General features: G+C 44.0%; 1 pseudogene; it reads left to right on the forward strand.

Moving 5' to 3' along the window:
* Window positions 1-1,429: 1,429 nt before the first annotated feature.
* Window positions 1,430-3,250, forward strand: LOC100976516 (WD repeat-containing protein 82-like; annotated as a pseudogene).
* Window positions 3,251-9,268: the final 6,018 nt, after the last annotated feature.

Below are 9,268 nucleotides of genomic sequence, written 5' to 3' on the forward strand. Positions count from 1 at the left end.
GAATTCTTGCTGATAGGGTTAAGGATGGAGTTCTTGGGTGATAACATTGCTATGCAAGGAGAGTTTGCTGCAACATTTTATAACTCAAGAGCTGCTGGCCCAAGGCTATGCTGTTGCAAAATATTTGGATCCATCTCACATTGTGGTGATGAGAGTGAGAAGAAGAATTTAAATATCTTAGTCTCACTGGGCTTATTAAAACAACTTTGGTTTATTGAGAGCACCAAGGTGCACCTCATGCCCTCTCAAGGTCAGGGAAGATGAGCTCAGGATATGATGTAGGGGAAGGGGAATGCACTAGCTTCTTCATTGACTACCCAGTGGTTACCAGAGGCATAGGAGGAGGCAGAGGCAAAAAGGCTGTAGAGAAAGGGAAGGCTGGAGAAGCAAGTGGGCAAGGAAATTAAGGAGGGAGGATGGTGTATGTTTGAGAGCAGAGCGAAAGGGAAAGGAAAGACCCTGGAGTTGTTTAACGCTGTTTTCACTGTTGAAGTTGGGGAGAATGAGTAAAACAGAACCGGTCTCATCTTTAGCATTACAGAGTGAGGACAAAATCAGTTGAGTGAAGGAGAAAATGAGCCAGTTAGTTAATATTTCTGTAGGCCCACTAGGCATCAGGCACTGCTGCATTTCCTTCTTGAGAACTTAGGAACCGAGAAGCCTCCAGCATTTGTACTTGGAAAATTTACAAAGACATATCAGACATCTGCGTGTCCTTAATATATACTATAGGCTTGCCTAGAATTTAGAATTCTAGATTTTAGTTTTCTTTTAGCCCAGTATTCAGTCTCCACTGTTTGGTCAGAGGGCTTAGACCCCTTTTGTTTAGAGGTTGAACATTCGCATACACAGATGGGATGCCCTCAGCCTTAAGGCTATAATCAATATTGGGAGAGTTGGGATGGGCAGCAGTGCACTTAGCTAGGGCCTCATAGTCACTAAAGGCAGGGCCTCAAATATAGACTCCTAACATTTATCTCAAAATGAGGTTGTATTAGGTTGAACTACATGACATTATTGATTTTCTAGGTTAAAAAAAGATCGAATATCAACAATTTCATGTGGCTCAACTTAATACCTAAATTCATTGTAAATTATGTATGTGTTAAAGGTATTAAGTTGTTAAATGAAAATATTTTAAAACTATCATTTTCAAAAATCTGCTCTTTTTTTTTTTTTTTTTTTTTTTTTGAGACGGAGTTTTGCTCATGTTACTCAGGCTGGAATGCAGTGGCGTGATCTCGGCTCACTGCAACCTCTGCCTTCCGATTTCAAGCGATTCTCCTGCCTCACTTTCCCAAGTAGCTGGGATTACAGGCGCCTGCCACCACGCCCGGCTAATTTTTGTATTTTTAGTAGAGACGGGGTTTCACCATATTGGCCAGGTTTTCTCGAACTCCTGACCTCGTGATCCGCCCACCTCGGCCTCCCAAAGTGCTGGGATTACAGGCGTGAGCCACCGTGTCCGGCCTGTCATTTAAAAAAAAATAACAGAGCTGGGTATGGTGGCATGTACCTGTAATCCCAGGTATTTGGGAGGCTGAGGCAGGGGGATGAAAATATTTAAAAACTATCATTTTCAAAAACCTGCTTTGTCATTTAAAAAAAAAATAACAGAGCTGGGCATAGTGGCATGTACCTGTAATCTCAGGTACTAGGAAGGCTGAGGCAGAGGGATCACCTGAGCCCAGGAGTTTGAGTCCAGCCTGGGCAACATAGCAAGACCCTGTCTCTAAAAAAAAATACTTTTTTTAAAAAAACGTTGGGACCCGCTCGGCTTCTGCCTGTCGCAGACACAATGAGCCTGCACCGCGCTGGTTGCCCATGGGGTGGCTGTGAGGACGAACGGTCGGCGAGGCTCCACAGTCCAGGCGGAAGACCGTCGTCCAAGCAGGAGGAAGAGGAGGAGGTGGCCCAACTGTTGGCCGACTTCCCCCTAGCCGCCAGCGCGGCGCCCGCCTCGCCCAGGTTGGCCATTAGGCAGCCTGTCCGCTCGCCGCCGCCTGGCCGTGTGCCGCCGCTGCCTTCCCCAGCCGCAGCCATGAAGCTGACCCACCGCATGCTGCTTCGGAGCTTCTGTATCGCCAACGTGTTCTGCGAAAACTCAGGACAAGATTAACTGCTTCGATTTCAGCCCTAAAAGCGAGGTTATCACCCTGAGCAGCAACGACGACTTCATCGTGCTCTCTGACTGCCAGGAGGGCAAACCAAAACCCTGTTCAGTAAGAAATACGGTGTGGCCTCATCAGATACACTCCTGCGGCAAACACAGTTGTTTACAGCTGTAACAAAATAGACGATACTATTCGTTACTTGTCCTTGCATGACAACAAATACATCAGATACTTTCCTGGACATAGCAAAAGGGTGGTGGTCTTGTCCATGTCACCTGTGGATGACACTTTCATTTTTGGGTCTCTTGAATAAGACCATTGGACTCTGGGATCTCCGGTCTCCCAACTGCCAGGGCCTCATGCACATAAAGGGGAAGCCAGTTTGTTCTTTTGATCCAGAAGGGTGAATTTTTGCTGCTGGTGTCAACTCTGAAATGGTCAAACTTTATGACCTTCGTTCTTTTGATAAGGGGCCATTTGCTACCTTTAAGATGAAGTATGATCGAACTTGTGAGTGGACAGCACTTAAAATCAGCAACGGTGGCAAGCTCATCCTCATTTCCACCAATGTCAGCTTCATTCGTCTCATTGGTGCATTCAAAGGAGTGGTGATACACACATTTGGCAGTTATGCCAACAGCGAAGCTGTCACACTGGAGGCTTCATTTACTGCAGACTCTCAGTTTGTTATGATTGGTTCAGAGGATGGCAAGATCCATGTCTGGAATGAAGAGAGTGGTATAAAAGTAGCTGTGTTGGATGGTAAACACACAGGCCCAATTATCTGTTTGCATTTCAACCCCAAGTTTGTGACTTTTGCCAGCGGGTGTACCAACATGGCCTTCTGGTTGCCCACCATTGATGACTGACCCTGATGCTACTTGGCTATTTCTGTACAGTGAGGGCCGCCAGCAGGAAGAAACTCAGAGGGGACTGAGATAATAGTGGGACTGGATCATTTGACTGTGCTGGAGAACATCCTTTTACATGGCCTTCCCATGGATGTGCTGTACATCTGCTCAAAAGAAAATAATTACTTTGCTGAGCATCTTCAAAAGGACTCTTGGTGCAACAGACTCAATTGGAACTCAACTTTTCTAGCTGTCACTGCACCAAGCTCTGCTAGAGGAGTGACCAGACTCCTAATTTGGGTATAGTGGGGCTCAAGCATCTTCAATTTGAATGTACATGCTGCTGAGGAGCCGGTGAAGTCTTCAGTTCCGCACATCCCTTCTCCTACCCCCCTAAATGTATGGGAAGCCACAGTCCTGGCTTTGAAATGCTGGAGCAGCTCAGTGCCCCTTGCCCTCACCCTGCATGTCTTGTTACTGGGTCTCCCTGTGTACTTGTGGCATTATCCACAACCGTCATGTTTCTTAGGTGCCAAACATTTACAGAAATGTTTTCTTATATCTTGGGTTAGAGAAAGGGACAAATACAGAAGGACCTTGCTTGCAGGAAGCTGTGCAGTTAGTCACTGCAGTTAGTTGTGTGAGGCTAGGTGGTCAGGCAGGCCTCAGGCTGTAAATGTTGGGCGGGAAAAGGGCCTGAAAGGGAAGGAAGGGGGAGGGTAGCAGGTGAGTTCCTAGGGCTGGAAGATTTAGCAGCAGCCTGGTGCAGTGCCCTGTCATCAAGACAAACTCACGGTCCTCCTAGATGCCTACCAAGCTTGGTTTGTACAAAAGCAAGGTGGGAGTCTATTTTTGTACATGAGATACATCACACTTTGCTGTGGGCTAGTGTTGTGAAGTGAGTCTGAGTTGTTTACACTGATGCCTTCCCTGCCCACCACAAATTGTGTACATAGTCTTTAGATGATAGCACCCCTTTCCCCACATCCCGACCAAGAGCTGGTTCTAGGCCTGTGTTATGTTATATTTAGCCTTTTTGCATATGATCTTTGATTTCTGTTGTTTGTATTTTAGCACAGTGTATGCACCTTCATTTAAATACATCTGTGTGCATACAGATATGCATACATGTGTGTGCGTATGCATGTATTGCTCTCATCTGTAGTTTCTGAGAGTTCAGCTGAAGCAGATGGAGTCCCACAGCCCAGGAGACAGACTGCATCCTTGCTAATAGTGTTTGCCACAAGTGTTAGTGAGTCTTCCCTATTAATGTTTTCATTTCGGAAGACCGAATGAAGCAAAGCTTATAGTGCTTGCTGTTTCCATGGCAGCTAAGTGAGGGTCTTGGATGACTCCCTGTGTTCCTCAAGCCGCACTTTGGGGTCCTCTCTGCAGTATTATCCCCCTTATTGCTTGGTGGTACTCTGTGCCTGTGTGTGTGTGTGTGATAGTCACTCTTGCATGGCTTTTGTGTCTGGCTTGTGGCATTTGGGGATAGGGTGCTGGAGCCAGAGCATTTTCAGTTTGTTTGAGGCCTCGTTGCCAACGATAGATCACTCCCATTTACCTGGTATGTCTGCTTGCTTGCTGCTTTTCCTCGCTTTCTCTTGGAAGAGGAAGGGACTCTGGTCAGGCCCAGGCTGAGTGAGATGAGCTGTAGCTGGCTGATGTCCCTCTTAGAGCAGAGAGAGTGGTATGTCATTTTACTAAGTTCCTAAACAAATATTTATGCAGGCAACACTCCTTGCAGATCCAGAAACTGAGGCACAGCAAGGTTATGACTTGCTAGCACTTGTTTTTTTTAAAGCAATTACTTTTTGACTTGTTCCTTAAACTGAAAGTGCAAGAGGTGTACACCTTTCCCAAATGTAGACTAGAATCTGCAGGATGCCACCCACTGTATAGCTCTGCTTTCCCAGAGTGGATGGACTTTTAGAAACCAAATGATCTTAATTGTTAGTACCCACCCCTGGCTTTTCAGGGTAGAAAGTTCATGATAGAAATAATTGTTAAGAGAGAGTGCTTGGAACCGTAGGTTAACAGGAAAGGCTATATAACTTCACGTATCTGCAACCAGAGCAGCCACCAAGCATGACTTACCCAGCAGCAGGAAAATGATTTGTATTTGAGTTCCTGTGTGTCCCAAACTGAGGCACCATGTTCGTTGAAAACATGCCACCTCATGGCCTCTATTTTTGGGTGCTGCAGTTGCAAACCTGCCTCCTGAGTTAAGAAGGAAAGGGAAAAGATATAGCTGGCAGTGAGTGGAGATGATGTGGTGGGGGGATAAGGCAGAATAAGAAAAGAGATTCTGAGGGCTGGGGCTGCAAAGATTCTCTCAGCAGAGCCAGAGGTGCTCAAGCTCTCTTGGGGGTGGTTGGGGAGTGGGGCAGCAGCATTTGCCATCCTCTTAGGAGTCACGGCCAAAACCACTGATGTGTATTTGATAGTGACACTGCACTCCTCAGCCAGAGGGGTACTTAAAAAATTATTTCCAGTTGCAATTATACTTACTGCTTATTAAGGAAAATTTGGAAATTTTAGAAATAATCAGTTTGCCACCCAAATGCTACCACTGTTAATCTTTTGGTGTTAAATGCTCCCCTACACATTTCTGTGCATAGATTTTTGGTGTGTTTACATAGTCGTTATTCTACTGTCTATACAATTTTATGTCCCTTTTGTGCTTAACATACAAACATTTTTTCCATGTTACAGTCTTAAACAGAAAAAAAATATTGGGATCCAAAAAATGGAAGTGACCCTAGGCCCTTCTTGACTCTGAGAGACTCTGGCTGGAGCCATGTTCTACTTTTTTCCTGGGCCCTTCACAGAGGAGGCCTCATATATGAACATCATTTGCTACCTAAGACCCAGAGCAAAAATTAGCCGGGTGTGGTGGTGCATGCCGTAATCTCAGCTACTTGGGAGGCTGAGGCAGGAGAATCGCTTGAACCTGGGAGGCGGAGGTTGCAGTGAGCCAAGATTGTGCCATCGCACTCCAGCCTGGGTGATAAGAGTGAAACTCTGTCTCAAACAAACAAACAAACAAACAAGCAAGCAAACAAGAAGACCCAGAGCATATCTTGTGAAGTATTCTTGTGTTCAAATCTGAGTATTTTTCTAACTGTTATATTTCAGCCCATTTCTTATAGCTGACTATCTAAATTCATATAGGTTATTCTGTTGCATATTTTTATATCACTATATCTGGTCACCAGGTGGCTGCTCAAAAACATCTATTTTCTCTCTTCAAACCTTCTGTGGCCTCCCAAATTCTTGCTCTGCAAGCCATGTTCAACTTCCTACAAAGTTTGACATTAATTCTAAATTCATTCATTGAAAATTCAGGTCAACATAAAACCCACTTAGTGGGCCAGATGCAGTGCCTCATGCCTGTAATCCCAGCACTTTGGAAGGCCAAGGCAGGTGGATCACCTGAGGTCAGAAGTTCGAGACCAGCCTGGCCAACATGGCGAAACCCTGTCTCTACTAAAAATACAAAAATTAGCTGGGCATGGTGTTGGGCACCTGTAATCCCAGCTACTCGGGAGGTTGAGGCAGGAAAATCGCTTGAACCTGGGAGGCAGAGGTTGCAGTGAGCAGAGATGGTGCGCCATTGCACTCCAGCCAGGGTGAAAGAGTGAGACTCGTCTCGAAATGAAAACAAAAACAAAAAGCTACTTAGTGTAACTGCTATCAAAAGCCCACCTGGTTGATTCTGAATATGGATGCTGTCATAGCAAAGGAAGCCTGCTATAGGTCCCTGCTACCATTTCTCTTCTGCTTCACTGGCCTCCTCAAAAAACAAACAAAAAAATTTTGCTTCACTGTAGTTATACTGTGTGCATATGTGTATACTATATGTGTGCTCATTTTTCAACAAATAATGATTGAGGCCTGATTCTGTGCCAGGCACTGGAGATGCAATGGTGCATGAAATAGACCTGATTGTTGTTGTCCTGGTGCTCACAATCTAGTGGTGTTATAGAATAGAGGACTGATAATGTAGTGCTATAAGTGCCACAACAGGAATGATTGGAAGCTACAAAGTTTGGGGGAGCAAAGGCATTTTTTACCATAGGGTTGAATGTCTACTTGTCCCAAGCACTATTCTACATGTCAGAAAAAGAGACACTAAGTAAGAGTAAACTGGGATGCCTGTGTGAGGAGGCAACATTTGAGCAGGGTACTACTATATGATGAGCAGGGTACTATACAATGAGCAGGATGGGGTGGAGGAAGGATATGGTATCCTGAACTCAGAAGGAGAGGTAAAATAAGCCTTCCTAATGGCAGTGATGCTGAACTGAGACCTGAAGGATGAAGAGGAGTTAGCTAGGTGAAGGAAGCTGGGGTATGGTGGAGAAGTGCTCCAGGCAGAGGAAACAGGAAATGCAAAAGCCCAGAAGAGAAGGAATAGAAAATACCAGAAATTCGTGACTAGAAAAGATGAGGGGGGTAATAGGTTATTACTAGTTCTCCCTTTGTCTGGTAAAATTGTTTTACTTATATAAGAGCCAGTTTATTTTGTATACCTTGTTTTCTCTTTTAGTAGCCTTACTGATACACAAGTCCAAACGTGTTTGGGCAGCTTCCTCACCGAACATGGCCAAAGGAACTCCTGCCATCTAATGGACAGAGAGATCATGATTTGCAGAAAATTAGCATTACTACAGTGTTAGGCTCACAGTATGTCAAATAACAGCAATTTTCCACTCAATGGTTTAAAAGCCCTTATGTACTAAAACAGGTTAAGGAAGAAATATGTAAGAATATTCTCAGACAATGCTCCCCTGTATGGGGAGATGAAAGGAAACCAGGGAAAGAAAGGAAGGAGGGAAGGTTAACAATTAGGTACTTGTGTCAGCATTGTACTTAGTGAGCATACTCTCATTCCTCCAATCAAGGAGGTAGGCAACATAAACCCCATTTCCAGATGAGGAAACTGCAACTCACAATACAGGGAAAAGCTGGCTTTGGCTGTCTCCTTTATGTTATGCTGCCTCCCATCAGGATTTATTTCTAAATCAACAAATGGTAAGGAGGCATTAAAATGTTGCCCAGTTGTGACATCCATACATTTACATTTAAGACCTCAATGAAAGTGCTTAAGATCCCATTTTGTTCTCAAAAGACATTGGGAAGAATCTCTATTTCACTAAATAATATACAAATCAGCTGGTGCCCAAAGCAGAGAGCCTCCAGTACCACATGTATTAGAATGGACATATTTTGAAAGCTAAAAAACTGGAATGCCTTTCTAACAATTTCGTACCACTTCTAGTTGAGAGAGACATTCTTAAAAATGCAATTTGGATGCAGAAACATTGGCATTCTCAGAACACCGAGTTTTTGGAATTGAAGCTGTCTCAGAAAAATCCAGATGAATAGGGTTCCACATGTATGAAGATGAATCACATTAGCAAAGCATAATCAAATGTGTATATTATGCTTTCCCATAGTATTTTATACATACAAGACCTTAAAACATTGATTTTTTAAATTGTTATGGTGCCTGGTACACAGTAGGAGCTAAAAACATGACTATAATAGAGAATTGTAAAATTTTTGCTTACCTACCTCTTATACAAGGTTGTAAAAAGTTGTTAGAGATTAAATGTCCACCAGCTGTTCTGTCTTCACTGAGGTCAAAGCGATGGGAATGGAGCACCAGCAACTTGGAGTGGAGAGAAATTAGAACCAAGATGGATGGGATGGGGGTTGCGGGGCTGAGAAGCCTTAGGACAGATGACCAAGGGAAAAACAGTATAATCCTTTAGATGTTTTAAGAATGACAGGAGCTGTCCTTAGAATGGGATTATCCTGGTGGAGCTTGGAAAACCCCATGGTGTCAGATTCCTGGTCAACTCCCAAGTTTTGACTGAGGACCCGAGTTTCTAAATGCAGCAGTGGAAAATGTGGGGGGATATATAATACAGTCTCTGCTTTCAAGAAGCTTATAAACTGTGTATAGGGAATCAAGGACATGATCATTTGGACTGATCAATGAAGGCTTTGTAGAGGGAAGTGGGATATACAGATTAGAGGGAAAGGCATTCCAGGTAATGGCAACTACAAAATCCAAAGGCCCCTTTGGGGCCACTCTGAATCTAAAGCATGGCATTAGAATCTTGGCTTCATTTAAATTACATTTTATGGGGAAGTTGGGTGGTCTACTGTTAAGAGATTATGTAAGAGGAATGAGGCATTTCATTTTTCTTACCATTTGGTGTCACTCTCAATCAAATAAATTGTACTAAACTTAGGAAAATAAGCACCCTTGTTAAAAGAGGTTTTGGC

Source organism: Pan paniscus, chromosome 1, assembly GCF_029289425.2.
Source record: "Pan paniscus chromosome 1, NHGRI_mPanPan1-v2.0_pri, whole genome shotgun sequence".
Lineage (NCBI taxonomy): Eukaryota > Metazoa > Chordata > Mammalia > Primates > Hominidae > Pan > Pan paniscus.